The sequence below is a fragment of the Stenella coeruleoalba genome (genome assembly GCF_951394435.1).
Source record: "Stenella coeruleoalba genome assembly, chromosome: 17".
Taxonomy (NCBI): Eukaryota; Metazoa; Chordata; class Mammalia; order Artiodactyla; family Delphinidae; genus Stenella; species Stenella coeruleoalba.
The window spans coordinates 39,782,913-39,803,912 of record NC_137163.1 but is presented as its reverse complement, the minus strand read 5'-3'; the positions used below and the strand labels follow the sequence as shown (position 1 = coordinate 39,803,912).

At 38.2% G+C, this 21,000-nt stretch overlaps 1 pseudogene across 1 annotated transcript; it reads right to left on the bottom strand.

The window, feature by feature from the left end:
* Positions 1-15,103: 15,103 nt before the first annotated feature.
* LOC307176352 (protein Z-dependent protease inhibitor-like) lies at positions 15,104-19,413 on the bottom strand (annotated as a pseudogene). Its single transcript has 3 exons — positions 19,408-19,413; positions 16,075-16,554; positions 15,104-15,499 (listed from the first exon to the last, which is right to left on the bottom strand). The product of its transcript is annotated as a protein Z-dependent protease inhibitor-like (transcript).
* Positions 19,414-21,000: the final 1,587 nt, after the last annotated feature.

The window sequence follows — 21,000 nt, the reverse complement described above, 5'->3', positions numbered from 1 at the left end:
GTAATAGAATGAAACTAGGATATTTCTCACACCGTATACAAAAATAAACTCAAAATGGATTAAAGACCTAAATGTAAGACCCCAAACCATAAAACTCCTAGAAGAAAACATAGGCAGTACACTCTTTGACACTGATCTTAGCAATAATTGTTTTTTGGATCTGTCTCCTTAAGAAAGGGAAACTAGCAAAAATAAACAAATGGGACCTACTCAAATATAAAAGCTTTTGCATAGTGAAAGAAACCTTCAACAAACTGAAAAGGCAACCTACTGAATGGGAGAAGATATTTGCGAACTATATGTCTTATAAGGAGTTAACATCCAAAATATATAAAGAACTCATACAATTTAATATTTTAAAACCCCAAAACAATCGATCGGATTATAAAACTAGCAGAGGACCTGAATAGGTATTTTTCCAAAGAAGACACACAGATGGATGACAGGCACATGAAAAGATGTTCAACATCACTAGTCATCAGGGAAATGCAAATCAAAATCACAATGACATACCTCATACCTGTCAGAATGGCTATCATCAAAAAGACAAGAAATAAAATGTGTTGGCAAGGATGTGGAGGAAAAGGACCCCTCATGCACTGTTGGTGGAAATGTAAATTGGCACAGTCACTATGGAAAACTGTATGGAGGGTACTTCCCTGGTGGTCCAGTGGTTAAGACTCTGTGCATCCAATTCAGGGGGCACAGGTTCAATCTCTGGTCAGGGAACTAAGAGCCCGCATGCCGCGTGGCATGGCCAAAAAAAAAAGAAAAAAAGAAAAAAAGAACTATAGAACTACCAGATGATTCAGCAATTCCTATCCTGGGTATTTATCTGAAGAAAAAAAACCCCCACTAATTTGAAAAGATATATACATTCTAATATTCATAGCAGCATTATGTACAATAGCCAGGATAAAGAAGCAACCTAAGTGTCCATCAACAGGTGAGTGAATAAAGAAGATATATACACACTTCTTATATATAAAATAGATAACTAATAAGAACCTACTGTATAGCAACAGGGAACTTTACTCAGTACTCTGTAATGACCTATACGGGAAAAGAATCTAAAAAAGAATGGATATAAGTATATGTATAACAGATTCACTTTGCTGTACAGCAGAAACTAACATAACATTGTAAATCAACTATACTCCAATAAAAATTAATAAAAAGAAGATATGGTATATATACATATATATACAAACACACATACAAATGCACACACAATGGAATATTCCTCAGCCATAAAAAATAATGAAATTTTGCCATTTGTGACACTATAGATGGAACTGCTCAGTGAAATAAGTCAGAGAGAGAAAGACAAATACTGTATTTTTTCACTTATCTGTAGAATTTAAAAAATAAAATAAATGAACAATTATAACAAAACGGAAACAGACTCACAGATACAGATAACAAGCTAGTGGTTACCAGCAGGGGATGGAGGGGTGGGAGGAAGGGCAAAATAGGTGAAGGGGATTAAGAAGTACAAACAACTAGGTATAAAATAAATAAATTACAAGGATGTAATGTACCACATCAGGAATATAGTCAATGTTTTATAATTTATATCGAGTATAATCTATAAAAATATTGAATCACTATGTTGCAACACCTGAAACTAATATAATATTGTAAGTCAACTATACTTCAATTTAAAAAAAATGCTTTGTACTTTTCAAAATATATTTGCATAGTTTATTTTATATAATCCTCTTTACAATAATCTTGTGATTCAAGCAGGGATTATTATTTTCGTTTTATGCAAGAGCAAACTGAGACTCAAAGCAAAACACAACTCACCAGTAAATGATATATTAGATTTTAGAACTGGAAGACATCTTATGAGATTACATCTGTGAAATTATTATCATATACAGTATAATGTAGTTGATTCTGCAGGCTTTTGGTCTAGCTACTTAGCTTTAAGCTGCGTGGAGTTACTCTCCTGTTTTGTAGATAAGGCATCTGAAGTATGACCGGATTGTGTCTTGGCCAAGGTCACATGGCTGAGACATTGTGGCAACAGTATACACACTGGACAATGGGCTAGGGAGCTGTTCACAGATTCTACTTTGAATCAGTTAAGGTCCGGTTCCAGGACATCCAAATTCAATTGTGTATCACAACTTCCTATTTGTATCTATGGGACGATGTGACATGGAAAAAAGCACCTTGAACCTATAGCAAACAGCGATAACCTTGGATATCAGAAAAGTGGTGATACATCATCGTGAAAGGAACTCTATGCACTAAAGCAGGTGACCAAGCTTTGCATGAGATCCCAAGGCAGGGGAGCCACTGGATAACTCATTCTTTAAGCAGGGTCCTCTACTATCAAAGATAGCACATCTTGACTGAGAATTCTTGGGGTGCTGATGAATGTACCACAATTCACTGAGAGCAGAGACGTATCACAGAATCGCCTACAGAAAAGCTGGCACAGCAAGCTTAAGTATAAGTGAGGGGCAAAGAAAAGTGCATTCTTTTGGAGCAAAATTCCTTCTTTTGAACAGGGAGCACCCAAGACAACAGATTTCTTCAGTGATTTTAAATCCTATTTTAAGAAGAGAATCATCTGGTCAGAATTGCATGAGGGTATTTTTTCTACCGTGATAACTGTAGCAAGAATGTTGGAAAGAGTTACTTTACATTTTGAACTAGGTGAGCCCTCTCACGGGTCCTTTTCAAATTCTTAAGCTATAGTTTTGGGAGTTATTTAAGAGAAAGCTTTCACAGGAATTGTAGTCAACTGCATTATAGTAGGTTTCCTATTATTCCTCTATCCTGATTATTGTTTTAATAATGATAAGGTGTCAGACTAATTTCAAGGGCTCTTAATGTTTGCTCTGTCCTTCTTTTGGCTTTAGGAAGGTAACCAGATCTTTGCGTTCCCTTGTCTCAGGGATCTTAGAAGTTGCTTGGAGACTTGTCTGTGAGGAGATTGTGCTATGTTTGTTCAGAGAGGGAGAGAAGCATGCTGGCAGGGTGGAGATGGTGGTCAACTTGGGAAAGGAAGAGCTATTTCCAAAGCTGCCAATGGGTGCCAGCCTATGGGTTCTTGAGCTACGAACAGCATCCTGGCTCCTCACGGTGCTGCCAGGACCCTAGAAGGGAAAGCTTCATGGACCACCTGGTCAGATTGGCCTCCAGATGCCAGAGCTCCCAGCCGGGGCAAAACTGCATGTCCCAGATTGGCATGGAAGCACAGGGCCTCCTGTCTACATGAGGACTTCCTGGGCTTGGACCATAAGCATATTCACAGTGAGCTGTAGGAGCTGATGATGAGAGGGCCCTCTTTAAATATGATGACCAGGGAAAGGCACTTGGCACTTCTGAATGATGCTGGGGGCAGTGGAAGGAAACACCAACAATAATGAAATTGAATTTCTTGCTATTCAGTGGCATCTGGTACAGATTAAATTTGATTTAGAGAAATAAATGTGACATTAAGCCTATCTATCTATATCTATCTAATAAAAATAGCAATATATGTACAGTTCTTTAAAGTTTACACTATACATTCACGCCTGCTATCTCACTGCGTACTAATAACCCTGTAAAGGGGTTAATGTTGTAGTTATATCCATTTTATAAGTGATTTTCCCAAGGTCCCAGAGCTTGTAAGGCAAGGCAGCTCCCATTGAGAGGGGATCCCCTCCTTCAGGTCTAAGCCATTTCATTCATTCCCCTCCTCCCCCGTCTGCAATTGAAGTGATCATTTAACAAACATTCCCTGAGGAACTATAACATATTGGGCACTGTATAAGGCATAGGGATCCAAAATCTAGTAAGCCATGGTCCCTGCCCTCAAGGAATCTTAGCCTTGAAGAGAAGAACTCCTGGGGCAGAATGGGGGGCCATGGTGAGGGGAGCGGGGAGGTGAAGCTGCAGAGAAAGCCAGGAAGCTGATGATGAATGAATGTGCTCCAAGCTTTTATTCCAGAAACTGCAAGTAGCCATTATAGGAGTTTGACCTTTTAATTTCTTTTTTTAATTACAGAAACCATTGAATTATTAATTAATAAACCAATTCAATAAGTATTTTTTAGCTTATTAACTTTATTTTATTTATTTTAAAAATCTTTATTGGAGTATCAGAAAGAGAAAAACAAATACCGTATGCTAACACATATATATGGAATCAATAAGTATTTTTAAGTGCCAGGCCCTGTAAGATGAGGAGTTAGTGGTTACCAAGATGGGTATGGGTCTCTGTTCTCAAAAAATTTATATTCTATTGGAAAGAGATAGACAAAGCCCATGTTAGAAATAGACATAAGAAATTCGTTATGGACTGTGATGATGGCATGCTGTGAAGAAAATACACAGGGCCCTGGGATGAAGAAAAATGAATGTTAAACAATCAGAGCTATATTTTAAAAATCTCTTCTAGCCTCCACCTCCGTTTCCCCCGTGGTATACATTCTTTCACGTCTTGATTATAAAATAAATATGTGCAAATATATGACTGCTTAATTTTCACAAATACAAGATAAGGCTATACGCATTGCTTTGTAACCTGCCTTTTTAAAACTTAATAATACATTATGGATACCCTTCCATGATAATACATTTTGATCATTCATTTCTTTTAAATGGCTGCATAATATTCTTCCATAGTATGAATGTATTTTATTTAACTTTTTTTTCTATTGAAGGTCATTCAGGTTGTTTCTAGTTTTTCTGCTGTTACAAACAGTGCTGTAATAAACGTTCATATACCAATATTCTTACATATTGGTACTTTTCTTTTTGTTGGAAATAGTTCTAGGTGTGATAGCTGCCCTGAATGTTCCATTCCTTTTTAAATCTGAACATATCCTGGCAGACTACTTTTCATAAAGCTTGTGGAAATATATGAGAATGCATAAGTCCTCATACCCTCTTCACATCTTCCTAGATGTTCTCAAACTTAATTTGTGCCAATCTTATAAGGTGAAAAAGTAGAATCTCATAGTTCTTTTTCTTTCTTTTTTTTTTTTTTTTTTTTGCGGTACGCGGGCCTCCCACTGCTGTGGCCTCTCCCGTTGCGGAGCACTGGCTCCGGACGCGCAGGCTCAGCGGCCATGGCTCACGGGCCCAGCTGCTCCGCGGCATGTGGGATCTTCCCGGACCGGGGCACGAACCCGTGTCCCCTGCATCGGCAGGTGGACTCTCAACCACTGTGCCGCCAGGGAAGCCCCCTCATAGTTCTTTTGATTTGCGTTTGCTTGACGATGAGAGCTCACACATTTTTCATAGGTTTTTATTTTTATTATTATTTTTATTGGAGTATAGTTGATTTACAATGTTGTGTTAGTTTCAGGTGTACAGCAAAGTGAATCAGTTATACATATACATATGTCCACTCTTTTTTTTTTAGATTCTTTTCCCATATAGGCCATTATAGAGTATTGAATAGAGTTCCCTATGCTATACAGCAGGTTCTTATCATAGGTTTGTTGATCATTTCATTCCTAGTGGATGAAAGACCTGTTTATAGCCTTTGCCCATGTTTCTGTTTGTCTTCTCACCAATGTATGGGCATTCTGAATATATTAGGGATGTTAACTCTTTATCATATGTGATGCACATATTTGCTCCCATTTTATCATTTGCCTTTTGACTTTGTTTTAGGCATCATCAAAGGGTTTTAAGCAGGGGAGTAACGGGATTATATATGCATTTCTGAAAGCTCATTCTGCGAGCACATGGAGATCTCATTGGAAGGAACAAGATTGGCAGCAGGGTCACTATTGGTAGTTGGAGGTGGTGCACTACTCCAGGAAATGAGTGGTGAGGGACTGAATTAATTCAGTGGTGGTGGGAACGGAGAGGGAAAAATAAATTTGCGACTGTAAGGAAATGAAGTCTATATGATGATGTGACTAATTGGATGGGGTTGTGATGAGGTTGAATTTCTGGTTTCTGAGGCAGGTGAGTGAAAGGGTGTTGATGGCATATTCTGAGAGGACACAGGGCTTGTGTGAGTGTGCAGATATCTAGGTTGGATTCAGGTAGGATTTGGGGGTACCTAAAGGTGTGGAGAGGTACAGTAAGCTGCTGGGTTTTGGGAGTATAGCTCACAGGAGAATGGTTTGGGCTGAGCCACGGCTGAGGAGTTTTGGTGTTACGCAGATGGCAACTGACTACAGATGTGGGAGTTGGAAGCTGCTCTGAGAGATGGGGACTCTGAGGACCCCAGAAGTCTGAGGAGAAAGCCCATGGCGCATCCACATTCGAAGGGTTCAACAAGCAGAGGAGCTGGCAATGGAGGCTCTTCCTTGCCTGGAGGCCCCAGAAGCCAGCCTGCACTCACCAGAGACAGAGGGGCCCCCAGGACTACTCCTTGCCCTTGGTAGGGGTGTCTCCAGTCCGAGAAGAGGGCTGTGAAGTAGGCACACCTCCTTCTCCTGTAGACAAGTCTCTCCCTTCTCCTCTTTCCCCCACTGCAGCCTGGGCAGGATCCAGAGATTCTCACTAGCTCTTCTCCCACTGAAGGATGTAGGCCTGCAGTTTCACTGGCCACTTGTTTGATTCTCCCTGCCTTCCAGCTGGGAAACCAACACACGCCATCGGGTCCCACTTCCTCCACATTCTCCAGAGGGCCCAGGTCTCTTTCTGACCTCCACTGCAGAGCTCAATTTACCATCTCAGTGAAAGGTGGTGGAATCTTTCACTCGTTCACTACAGCTTAATTTATGCCAAGGAAATGAAATGAATTCTCCTTAACAAAGTTCCAGTGAATGAGCTCACCCCACATTTGGTTTTTGAGTTAAAAGACCACTCTGAGATCTGGCCTGTCCTCCAAATACCAGAAAACTGGCTCCTGCCCATATGGAAATATTTGTTGTGTAAACTAGACTGATATGCAGCAATTTTTAAAATTACTTCTACCCAATTTTTGTCCAGTGGGATTAAAGGAGTTCCAGGTGACACAGAAAGAGAAAACTTAAGTGTTTGTCTCAGTTGATAGTGACACGGTTTACAGAAGGACTTGTGAATGTAGACATGATCTAAGAAGCCAAAGTTTATGGAAGAACAACACACACTATGTAAAACACCTGGTCTCTTAAACAGGAACCTGATACTTTCTCATTTATCCAACTGTGGCTTGCCGATTAACTCATAGTCTCTGGCTCTGTGGCTGTTTGTCTCTCCACTTTGATGCAATGTAAATTTGGCATAAATCTAGGGCCATCCATAGTTGAAGACTGCCATGGCAAATGAGTCATAACCATTGAATGTTATGGTTGGAAGGGGCTTTAAAGAACATCTAGGCCCAACCCCATCATTTTTCAGATGAGGAGACTGAGAGTAAAAACTTGTCCACAATCACATGATTAGCTGATACGCTGGATTTCACCTGGGGTTCCTGATCTCTGGACTTGTGGAGTTAGTACACCTCCATACGATCACTCAGCAGTAGACAGGAAAGCTGGCTTTTGACTCCTTCCCACCTGTTCCTCCCTACCTCCTATGCCTCCAAATAAGCATATTAGTTAAACCCTTGCCCTTGCTAAGCAAATTCGTCCTTAGACAAGGCCTCTGATGTCCCCTTCAAGCAGATGGACACTTCTAAGAAAGCTCCTCTTATATACAAATTTTGGAGTCACTGCTGACTTTCGCCATGAACATTTGGTTGATGGGTCTGCCAGGAACATAAAGGGTAAATATGGAGTAAAGAGAAATATTTTAAAATGTTGGAAGCTATTATAATACACTAGATATTAGATAATAAAAAAGGATGTCAGACCACAGGTCTGTCCACAATTCACTTCCAGTTTTATACCTGGGTTTTTATAACTGGCTTCAGTGACGTTTGTAGTATGTTTAACACTCACAGAGGATTATTTTTTTAAAAAATCTTCCTTCTCTACGCTAAACTAAGTAATGAGCTAAATAATAATAATAGCCAGAAAAGAAACACTGTGAAAATTTAACTCTCTTGATGTATATGTATATAATCATACTAGTGAAAATAAATATTACATACAGTACAAAAAGGAAAAAGTAATGGAGTAAGACTTTAACTATAGTAATATATTTTTTGGGGGGAAGGGAAAATCCTTATACCTATGTTTTTCTGAAACTGTAATGAATAATAGTATTACAGTTTCTATTTCTGAGCTTTAACTTCTGCAAATTTGTCAATGACAAGCTTATCTTCTTTGCATATTCACGTTCCAAAAATAGTACGACCAGATTTGCCATCCTATCTTATGGAAGAACACTTTATTAACTTCAATTTCAATTTTTTTCATGTGAAACAACATGTATACAAATAGAAAAGTCTCACACATAGGATAAATTTGGTAGAAATTCATAAAAATCCCAAACACAATATTCTAGAAATTGCAATACTGTTTTTTTTTTTCATTCAGACACATTTCTAGTGTCTTTCTTTTTTTTTTTTTTTTCTATTGGGGTATAGTTGTTTTATAATGTTGTGTTAGCTTCTACTGTACAGTGAAGTGAATCAGTCATTTGTATACATACATCCCCTCTTTTCTGGATTTCCTTCCCATTTAGGTCACCACAGAGCACTAAGTAGAGTTCCCTGTGCTATACGGCAGGTTCTCATTAGTTATCTATTTCATACATATTAGTGTATATATGTCAATCCCAATCTCCCATTCATCCCACCCACCCCCCTTTCCCTCCTTGGCATCCATATGTTTTTTCTCTATGTCTGTGACTCTATTCCTGCCTTGCAAACAGGTTCATCTGTACCATTTTTCTAGTTTGCACATATATGCGTTAATATGCAATATTTTTTTTCTCTTTCTGACTTACTTCACTCTGTATGACAGTCTCTAGATCCATCTAAGTCTCTACAAATGACCCAATTTCATTCCTTTTTATGGCTGAGTAATATTCCATTGTACATATATACCACATCTTCCTTATCCATTCATCTGTCGATGGGCATTTAGGTTGCTTCCATGACCTGGCTATTATAAATAGTGATGCAATGAACATTGGGGTGCATATGTCTTTTTGAATTACGGTTTTCTCTGGGTATATGCCTTTCAAATACCTCTCAGCAGAAATATCTCCACTAAAATATCTTCACTAGAAAATTTATCAGAAATCTCTATTATTTCTGGTGAGAACTTCCAAAGTTTTAATTCTTCTGCAAAAATCATTTAAAAGTAGCTAAGTGACAAAGGAAATGGACAATTTTTGATCAATGGCTTTAGAATAAGTGTCTAGTTCTTGGTGAAAATGATTGTGGGATTCATATATTATTGTTTAATTGCTTCTGGCAATGTAAGAGCTGCCTTTTTTTGTGGTTTCTCCTGGCATTCTTCGAAATTTCATTCTGTTTTCTAAGAAATGTCCATTTCCCTATATTTTTTGTTGCATGGTTAATAGCCTTACGCGATCTGTGTTAGTTGTCTAAAAGAATCCATTTTAAAGCTTGATGTCTCACTATGCATTGTTCAAAGCTGATGCTGGTTGTTTGCAAATATTTTTGTGTTTGATTAATCTCATCTAAAGCTTTACATCAGAAAAAAAAATAACAGAAAAGAAAAACTGCATCAACGAGAATAAAATTTGCACTGATTCTCTTGTACCATATTTTCTTTTGTGTCTTTCTGTGGGCATAGCTTCATCTTCCCTGGGAAAGCCTTTTCACTCTTATACTTACATTCTGCAGCATTTTCCAACAAGGAAGTAATACTGGAATGAATGAATTGACTTTTTCTGAAAGTTCCAAAAAATAAAAACTTCAAGTGCCCACACCAAATGCCAAATTAAAGTATTTCAAGTTCTCTTTCTTTGCCTTTACAATCACTGTGATGTCATTGTTTATTTTTATTTACTGCATAAACACAGGAATGTGTAGTACCATGGGGTTGGAGAGGTGAACTGTGCCCAAAGTGAGCTTGAAAGATTCATTCTGAACTATTACCAACTTACTCTCAAAACCAATGTGTGTAGCTTAGTCCACATGTGTTGAGGGCTGACTATATAACTAGGAGTTTTCTGAATTAACTTTATGCATAATACAATAACTACTAAAGACTAACTAATAAAAATGTACTAATTTCAGGTTTGCATATTAATGGTAAAACTCAATGGAAACTATAATAATGGTTTAGAACTTAGACAAAAGATTTTGGGGGGAAAACAGTAGCTTCTCATTGATATTGTTTAGAGTTATCAACACATGGTGATAATAAAATGCAGATCAACTTTATTATTGTTTTTAAATTCTCTGCAGGAAATGTGCCCACAAGGTAGAGTATACTTCTCTGCCCTTCACATGCCACTCCTGGGGTTCCTTCTGATTCTAACTGTGGAAGTGACCTATGCTCCTGGCTGCCTTTGTCCTGTTTCCATTCTCGACTTGCGCTTCAGAGATCATGCTTATCCCCATTTCTTTGATTTCATGAGGAAATGGTGGGAAAGGAGAAAGAAGATCAAGTTGTCGAGGTAGGTAAGGCAATCACACCATAGCACATTCCGTCCTTCTACTCTTCTCCTCTGTACCAACTAAAGAAGATGTGATGATTAGGTGAGTTAATACAAGTCAAGTATCTAGAACTACATCTAGTACGTAGTGCTCAATAGATGCTTGCCATTACTTGGAGGTAACCAGAATGAGAGGCAGGCTGGCGGGTCCTGGAATGGCAGCATAATTAGAGTTAGATCCTTCCTTATACCTTCTCCTCACAGGACTTTTTTGGGTGTTACAAGACTGAGTCTTCAGCAGAAGTTACTTTTTTCTACCATGTCTAAGGAGTCATAACATTCTGTGTGTAAATACGAGGCATTTTGGAGGGGAGACATTGCACGCCTTCACATTCTTATCCTGAAGGTGGTGTCATCTCTGGACTTGGGTCATGAGTCACTAAGGTTTCTCTTTAGGAGCCTCCATCATCAACACAGTCACAGAGCCCAACCTGAAAATAAGGCCTGTGCTTCTTTCAGTTTTGGCCCAGATAGATGGGTGTTCCATAGAGGGCAATAAACTCATGTCCCCCAAAGAGAATTTCCTAATGGGTATAGAGGATATTTGCTCATTTAAAAAAAATTGAGGTCTAATTTATATACAAAGAAAGCATAGGTATTAAGTATTTATTTCAATGAGTTTTGAAATGTCTATAAACTCTTCTCTCTACTGCTCAAAGCAAGAAATTGAATATTTCCATCATGGCAGAAAGTTCCCTCATTATTTGTTCATTTTAGAACTTGAATTCAGGTCTTCAGACCTTGGTTATTGTACAAGGAGTCTAGGGCAGAAGGGAGATGGTAGGACTGTGTCTGGCAGGAGGAATAGTGGGGTGATATGGTATCTTAGCCGACAAAAGAACACTGAAGACTCCCTGACAGGTAGGTTCATGAATGGCCCTTGTAATCAAGGGGGAGAGTTTACTCCAAAAAGAGAACTCAGCTGAACTGAAAAGGTTAAGAAATAAAAATGTTAATTAGGTGCAGAATTTTCACTGGTGTTGAAGAAATATTTTCATAGTCTCTTGTTAAAATAGGTAGTTTGAACTCTGAGTCTTCCAGATTATGTAAAGAAAGAGTATGTAAATATCATTACTTCTTTATCCCTGACTTGTGTATAGAGCTCTGGACCTAAGTTCCCGGAAGCAAGGTTTGGGGTCTACCAACAGACCAAAGGAGCAGAAGCAGCTTTTGAGTAGAACGGGGGCTCCTTTAATGACACTTGTTACCCACTGAAAAGCTCATGACCTTAGAATATTTGCAGTTCACACTGATTATGATAAATCCTTATTGCCAAACCATTTAATGAGATACTGATTCAAGGGAAAACCTTTGAAAACCACACTGCTTGCCATGTATCAGTGAACTTCTGCTCAGCACTGTCTCTTTCATGTCTTTTTAAAAACATGCTGATGTTATACAGCTGTGAAATTGTGTAATCTGCATTTGTGCAACCTTTGTTACTTGAATATGAACTAAGAGAAGGTTCTATTTTGCCAAAAACTTTCAGCTCACTTGAATGCATTGAAATAACACCACACTATTAACACCTTACGTGCTATGAGAAACTTGATGTTCAGCAGCCCAAAGGTTAAGCCTACAGTGTTGGACTCTTGTTTGTGAGTCTGTGTGAATGAGTGTGTGTGTGTGTGTGTGTATAGTAACTAATCATTTATTTTAATAGGGTGCTCCCTTGAGAGTGAGGCAGGCACTCTATATTTAATAGCACTTTTAAGGAGAGGAGTCAGTGTGAGCATATTAAGTTGCTCCTTTGGTTTACCAGAAGGCTTATTAAATCATTAACTGGAGGAAATTCTGACTGGGTAAGTTACAGTCTTACCCAGGCTGACAAGAAGGTGTGGGCTAGAGGGTACTGCTCCTGGTGACCTTGTTTCAATTCAAGGTTAATTATGGAAGTAGTTTCAAAAATCTAGAATTAATTATTCTGAAAGAGAAGAGAAAACACAGGGTTGGGTTTCTATCCAAGGTATCATCCCTGGAGAGCTCCCCCACTATGTCAGACCAATATCAAGTCCCAAGTTTAACAAAGCAGTTAGAGAAATTAAACAGGGGATTCTGCCACAATGTACTCCCATGTCCTGGGAAAGATTTGCAGTCATCACATTTTATCCACTAACTGAAAGAGGAAAAAAAGTACCATGTTGCCTCCAAAGTCAGCCACTTGGGACAGGCAGACGTAGGCACAGGGCTGGACTGATGGGAGGACTTGGTGTGTAATATAGGACAACTCATTTTATCCCCAAATTTAAAAAATTCCGTGTTATGCTCTTTCCATGGACATGAGAATGAAATGATTTCCATTCAGGAGTGGTTTTCACAGGTCATATAGAGAATAAGTATGCAGGGCCAGCTGGAAGCAACACTGTGAAAGGTTAAATGTGTTTTCAGGCATGATAAGGATGCCTCAAAGAGAGAGACAGAGCTCTGATGTTAGGATTTTAGACTACTTTGAAGTTAAGTTTCTATTGTTTGAGGGTCTTCATTTCCACTTGGGTGCTTTTTCTGCAATTAGAGGGTTCTAACACCAGATGGCACCTTTGTTATAATCATAAGATCTGAAGAGCTGGACTTATCCAATATGTGAGTGTGTGTGAGTGAGTGTGTGTATGTGGTATAAATATGTGTATAAGTATATATGTGTGTAAAAGCATAAATGTATTTATACATATTATTAAGTGTATACTTACATATGTATATGTTAATCTTGACTGTATAGAATCAAAGCCAATCTCTGTTATCTACATGCTTTGATTTTGGGCAAAACAAAACAAAACAAAACAAAAATCTACCTATGCCTCAGTTTCCTCATTTGTAAAGTGAGGTTAATATAGTGCCTATTTTATGGTGTTGCTGTGAGTTAACTAATTTAATGAGTTAATTATATTTTTATTTTATATTTAAACATTTAGAATAGTGCCTGGTATATAGTAAGTGTCTGGTATGTAAGTGTTAACTCTTATTATTATATAATTTATTCAAAATTTGATCTGTGATTGTCCCTTCATCAATAATTCCACCTCTCCCCTGTTGTGTGACAGCCATATGGTGTGGGGAAGGATTTAACCTACCACCAGCTACAAGTGAGGGGCCTGACTTGTGTAGTTTAATCAGATGGTCCCTTTTGCCACAGTTACTGGTCCAGGTTACGCAAACACAAGTCAATCAGTATACGGCATTTTCCCAAACACTGGAATTTGTGCAGGTACAAGAAGGGGTGTTCAGTCAGAATGGCCATCATCAAAAAGTCTACAAACAATAAATGCTGGAGAGGGTGTGGAGAAAAGGGAACCCTCTTGCACTGTTTGTGGGAATGTAAATTGATACAGCCACTGTGGAGAACAGTATGGAGGTTCCTTAAAAAACTCAAAATAGAGCTACCATACGACCCAGCAATCCCACTACTGGGCATATGCCCTGAGAAAACCATAATTCAAAAAGAGTCATGTACCAAAATGTTCATTGCAGCTCTATTTACAATAGCCAGGACATGGAAGCAACCTAAGTGTCCATCAACAGATGAATGGATGAAGAAGATGTGGCACATATATACAATGGAATATTACCCAGCCATAAAAAGAAATGAAATTGAGTTATTTGTAGTGAGGTGGATGGACCTAGAGTCTGTCATACAGAGTGAAGTACGTCAGAAAGAGAAAAATAAAAACCGTATGCTAACACATATATATGGAATCTAAAAAAAAAAAAATGTCATGAAGAACCTAGGGGCAAGACAAGAAAAAAGACACAGACCTACTAGAGAATGCAGTTGAGGATACAGGGAGGGGGAAGGGTAAGCTGGGACAAAGTAAGAGAGTGGCATGGACATATATACACTACCAAACGTAAAATAGATAGCTAGTGGGAAGCAACCACATAGCACAGGGAGACCAGCTCCGTGCTTTGTGACCACCTAGAGGGGTGGGATAGGGAGGGTGGGAGGGAGGGAGACGCAAGAGAGAAGAGATATGGGGACATATGTATATGTATAACTGATTCACTTCGTTATAAAGCAGAAACTAACACACCATTGTAAAGCAATTATACTCCAATAAAGATGTTAAAAAGAAAAAACAGACGGGGTGTTAACCTACATTAGATCAACACAATGTGGGTGAAGTTTTCTTGGGGGAAATAAGTTCTCCTCTGATGTATGGATGCAAACCCTAGAACCACTGCAGTTCTTGCTACCGCAATGGAAAGCAAACTGAAAATGCTGCTTATCTCACAGGAGGAAGAACAGCAAGGCCAAAAGAGCAGTTGGAGCAAACCAGTACTAAGGTTTGTCCTGCCTCTGAGGCCAATAAATCCCCTTCATTTGAGTTGCTCATTCTGATAGAGTCCTAATAGATACAAGATCACAATAGGTATTTTTATTAAAGTAACTGAACAAGGCCATTATTAGTAATTACTATTCCTGTATAATGATTCCTTATATGAAAAGAGGAAAGTAAGGCAAAATTTAAAAAAATTAGAACCTTGTCACCACACTTGTCTCTTCTCACCAGTCCTTAGATTCTATATATGATTCTCGCTTTTTCCCCTCCTTTTACTTTATTTTTTTCTCCTTAAAATAAGTTTGAATTTAATACTGAGATTTATCTCAGAACGACTCAAACTAGCATTTGAGGACAAGGGGGGACACTCTCTCTTTTCGACACCCAGTGCCACCGTCCTGTGTGGGTTCAAACACCTCAGATTCAACATTTGCTATAGTTCTAAATACTCATGCATGTCATAGGTCACAGGAGAGTTGGATTCACCACCCTGCCCAGAAATAACAGCATTCTAGAGGTTTCTCCACAGATCATGAAATGAAATGGTCGGTCCACTTTGATGATGGGAGGCATGGAATAAGCAGTGATTTCTGACAGGTTTCCCGCCACTGCTTCAGTTCCTTACTAACCTCAATCATTGCTCTTTGTAAAACCTTGGTTATTTTAATATTTCTCGCAGTAACTGAGAGTTCACTCAGGTCAGCCCAGGGTGAGAAGATTCTGCTGATTCCCATCTCCTTCAGCAGTTCATGTACCTCAGCCTTTTTTTAGAAGATAAAGACTCTTTTTTTAAATTTTTATATATATATATTTGGTTGCACTGGCTCTTAGTTGTGGCAGGCGGGCTCCTTAGTTGCAGCTCACTGGCTCCTTAGTTGTGGTATGCAAACTCTTAGCTGCTGCAGGCGGGATCTAGTTCCCCGACCAGGGATCGAACCCGAGAACCTGCATTGGGAGCACGGAATCTTAATCACTGCGCCACCAGGGAAGTCCCTAAACACTTTTTATGATCATAAATTCAATACAATTGTCAGGTATTATTAAGAATACTTAATAGTATCCACTGTTAAATTATTCTCTCACAAATGTCATATTTCACTATAGTTTGTTTGAATCATGATCTAGATAAAGACAACACATTGCAAATGGCAGATATATTTCTTACGGCTTTTTCAATATATAGACCACTCCCACTTCCTTTTTTCCCTTATAACTAATTTGTCAAAGAAATGGAATATTTTTCTCTTGCAAATTATTCCCCACCACCTGGATTGTGCTGATTGCCTTTCCATGCTGTGTTTTACATATTCCTCAGTCCCTGTAGATGCACCTCATACTTCTGATCTAATTTGAACTTTGGAAAGAAAACTTCTATTTTTCTGGTTTTCATGTTTTTGAGCTGTGTGTCCACCAGGTCTGTGGTCAGGTAGTCTTCAAGGGCAAGATGGTCACCCATCTTCTCCATGAGGACCACCAGCATGGTGGCATTTCCTCAATAAGGCAGTTTGAGGATGTGGCAATGAAAATTCTTATCAACTGTGGAGGCAAACTTGCCTGCCCAGTACATGATGGGCACCTTGACTTGAGTTGTTTGTACTTGTCCAGGTGGAAAATGTTCACCTTGATGAGAACAGGGTCAAAAGGGGTCAGTCACTTCCCCCTTGGAGAAATTGAAGAAGGTCTCTTTGACATCAAAGTCCTCGTGGATGAAGGCAAAGTTCCCCTGGGCCAGGCCCAGCTCCCAGTTGTGGGAGAGGCTGTCTCTGAGCTGCTTCCTCAGAGACCATATGCCTCTGTTCTCTGCACTCACCTAGTTAATTCTGCGTTGGAATACCTAACATGGCTCTGTGGGTGAGTTTATAATTAAAATCCCTGGTGCTGTACATCCCCATAATCCTGGCCATAGTTTGTTTCTTAGTCCTCTCCTTCTCTTCTAGCTAGAATAAACTTCTAGAAGGCTAGAGGGAGTGAAGAAAGGCTTAGTGGGTCTTCCCTAAAGAAAGATATAGTTTTTCCCCAATAGAAAAACTAATAGTTCTACTAGCTAATAGTTGTTAAAGTAAAAACAAAACAAAACCATAAAGGTACTGTGATTAAATCAGTTGAAAATATTGGGTTTAATAAAAGTAAATATGATTTTTTAACTGCAATGCCTTTCAAACGTTTAAGATGCAAAGCATTTTATTAGTTAGGATAAATACCTAAAGCATTGTAATAGGAAAAAATACTGAAATCTCAGTGGCTTAACATTATAAGATATATTTCTGGCTCATGACATGGTCCAACAGTAGAGCTCTTGATTAGGTGGCTGCCTCCAAAAGGTAATTCATAAAGCCACTCACCGTCCATCAATTTCATCATCCTGAATGAAGAGGTCCTCAGATCACCCCAGAATTATTCCATTCCAGACATTTGGAAGGAGCAAAGAGCAAGGAAGATGGTGCATGGGAGGTTTTATGGGCCAATCCAGAGAGTAGTACACATGACTTCTACCGAGAAAGCACATCCCATTGTCTGGAACCCAGCACATGGCCACACCTAACTGCAAATGAATGCTGGGAAATGTGATCTGGAGAACAAGGAGATGGATTTTCATGAATATGCAATAGTCTCTGCCATACACATGTTTTAACCCTCTAAGAGAGACCTATGGTGTAAAGCTTTTCTCAAACTTACTTATCTAAAGAACTCCCTCCCACTCATCACTCTAGCATCTATCCACTTAAGTATTCCATGGAACACACTTAGAGAAATACTTATGTTATGTTCCCTTGGACCCTCCTCTGAAAGAGTTGCTGTTGGGTTTCTTGCCTTCTAATGATGTTGTAGACACAGGAAAAGAAATGCAGTTACAGATGTCTGTAGATCCTGACTCTTTGAGGATCATATTTTCAAATCAAAAAATGGTTTGTTTTCTTAGCTATTTTATACTTTATTTTCTGTTTCAAAAGACCTTACTTGTGTTATCTTCCTAGCTCTTAGAAGCAGAGTTTGACCCAACCAGCAACATTTCACCCCATGCAGCTATGCCCCAGGAGGATTATAACTCCATTTAAATAGAAACTGTGAAGCTTCCATTGGCTTAATTGCCTTCCTTATATTTAAAATTGATAACCGACAAGGACCTACTGTATAGTACAGGAAAATCTGGTCAATATTATATAATAACCTAAATGGGAAAAGAAGTTGAAAAAGAATAGATTCATGTATATGTATAGCTGAATCACTTTGCTGTACACCTGAAACCAGCACAACCTTGTTAATCAACTATACTCCAATATAAAATAAAAAGTTTAAAAAATTGCCTTCCCTTCTCTCCCCGTGACCTCCCATAATTCCCAGTGCCTTCCAGAATCTTCCAGGGCCTTCTACCTTTACAGCATTTCCTTTCCCATTACAGATGATTATTTCCAACTTTATTTATCTCTTCAATTAACAACTCATCACCATGAAGACAGAAATGACTGATAAGCTTCATATATTATTATTCTCTGTAGTATTTATATTTTAGCATGGGACAAAACATGAAAGGAGGATAATAATCTTCTAATGGTGTATTTTAAGTACCAGTAACAGACACTGGAAAGATGTTTTGAGAAAGGCAGCATTGCTAGAGTTTTCAGAACATACAGGTTGGGTAACTACCTGCTAGGCTCATTTATGAAATTAGTCCTTGACGAAAGGTGGCCTGGTATTTCTTCCAGGGAAGACAGATCAACCCTTAATTTGACACTCGTGACATTTCTCTGCACATATTGACTTTATTACAGGAGGTCAGAATTTTCTTCCTAGACAAGTTTATGAGATGTTACTTCCCATTACAACAATTACAAAAAATTTAACAAGTTTAATTTCCTTACCTGTTTTATTCCACTTTGGCCTCAAGCCTAATTTATCAAAAGGTAGGAATATTCTTAGATTACTATCCTGAATAAAAATATGACCTCAGATTTGCTCTTCTCTTTCCAATGCATCTATTCTAGATATTCAGATATATTTGTACCTGAATATTTGGTATATAACAGGAAATAAATTATTTCACATATCTAATGAATTGCCAATCAAAGTCTCCTTTTATCAATAAAAACGAATATTTTGGCAAATAAGCATTAAATTTTACATTGTTAAGTGGAGAAGTCACTTGTCATTCTGTAGATTCCATTTCAGTGGAGGAAGTTATTTTTTGGAAGTGTTTTCCTGTGGAGGGTTGCATTTGATTAATTTATTCCAGAAATTTTGCCAAGGAAAATTACAAAAGTGAGGTCAAAATTTGTACATGAATTTTTGGAAAGAAACATTTTATAAAAAGTTTTGGTTTATTTTTAAAAATGAAACAGAATTTTGATTTCATGATTGGCATACTCTGAGTAGAGTAAGTGAGGAAAGTCGTTGTTTTTTTTTTATATCTATACTACTCGATGCTGTATATGTTTATTTGAAGAAAAATTAAATTTGAGATCAAATTCAAGATAATTGATTTATAGTAAATATAAACTTAAAAAAAGACCAAATCATGTTTAACATATTGTTTAATCTTAGAGAAAATGAGAGCTATGGCAAAAATATCGCTAATAGGTGGAGATTCAGAGTATGCATTTTTCTATTTCTTGCCATTGTAAGAGCTATTTATTTTTACATTGTATAATTTAAAAACTTAATTTACCCGCATATTTAGCAAATGGATCTCATATCAGTTAAACTGGAAGTTTCCTTCCTATAGTTGCCTAGAGCTATTTATTTTTGAATACAGCCCCTGAGTAGTGAATTGCAAAAATAAAAAGAACAAACTTTTTCCATTTAATTCATGGAAAATGGAAGCTTCAAACCCAGAAGTGACCATCAACATAATGTATTGTGGTTTTATGTTTGTTTTTTTTTTTTTCAAATTTTATTTATTTATTTATTTAATTTTGTCTGGGTTGGGTCCTTGTTGCTGTGCATGGGCTTTCTCTAGTCTTGGTGAGCAGGGGCTACTCTTCATTGTGGTGCACAGGCTTCTCATTGCGGTGGCTTCTCTTGTTGCAGAGCACAGGGCTCTAGGCACATGGGCTTCAGTAGTGTGGCTCGCGGGCTCAGTAGTTGTGGCTCATGGGCTCTAGAGCACAGGCTCAGTAGTTGTGGCACACGGGCTTAGTTGCTCCGTGGCATGTGGGATCTTCCCGGACAAGGGCTCGAACCTGTGCCCCCTGCACTGGCAGGCGGATTCTTAACCACTGCACCACCAGGGAAGCCCAATGTATTGTGGTTTTAATAGCAAAGTATCTACGATTCTGCAATCAGGTTTTTAGGAAAAGCAGCAAGTGTCTATACTTTGCTGTTGAATACCCTCCTCTTTCCTAATACCTCCAGCTGTAGATTTTCAGTGAGTACACAGATCCATTCAAAAACCAGGGATGATAATCACAGAAAACTCATTATATTTTTAATAAAAACATGGATGCAAGACATTTGGTAAATATTATCATTTTTTTAAAAAATAATAAAGCTGACAAATTAAATTAGGCTCCCAATTTCCTGCCTGAATAACATTCTCTGTGCAGGTGCTATATGTGTGTATGTACATGCATATAGCAACCTTGATGCCACCAGAATCTTGAATTTACATCTACTTTTCTATGTTTCACAGAACTTGTGTCCAGCATATACATTACCTAACAAGTGTCATGTTGGTGAGAGTTAGATTTTCCTACCATAATTTATTCATTTTTTTAAAAGCCATGGCATCTTTCTTTGTGACATCTTTGTCTGGTTTTGGTATCGGGGTGATGGTGGCCTCGTAGAATCAGTTTGGGAGTGTTCCTCCCTCTGCTATATTTTGGACATAGAGAATCCTAAAGATGCTACCAGAAAACTACTAGAACTAATCAATGAATTTGGTAAAGTAGCAGGATACAAAATTAATGCACAGAAATCTCTTGCATTCCTATACACTAATGATGAAAAATCTGAAAGTGAAATCAAGAAAACACTCCCATTTACCACTGCAACAAAAAGAATAAAATATCTAGGAATAAACCTACCTAAGGAGACAAAAGACCTGTATGCAGAAAATTATAAGACACTGATGAAAGAAATTAAAAATGATACAAATAGATGGAGAGACATACCCTGTTCTTGGATTGGAAGAATCAACATTGTGAAAATGACTCTACTACACAAAGCAATCTACAGATTCAATGCAATCCCTATCAAACTACCACTGGCATTTTTCACAGAACTAGAACAAAAAATTTCACAATTTGTATGGAAACACAAA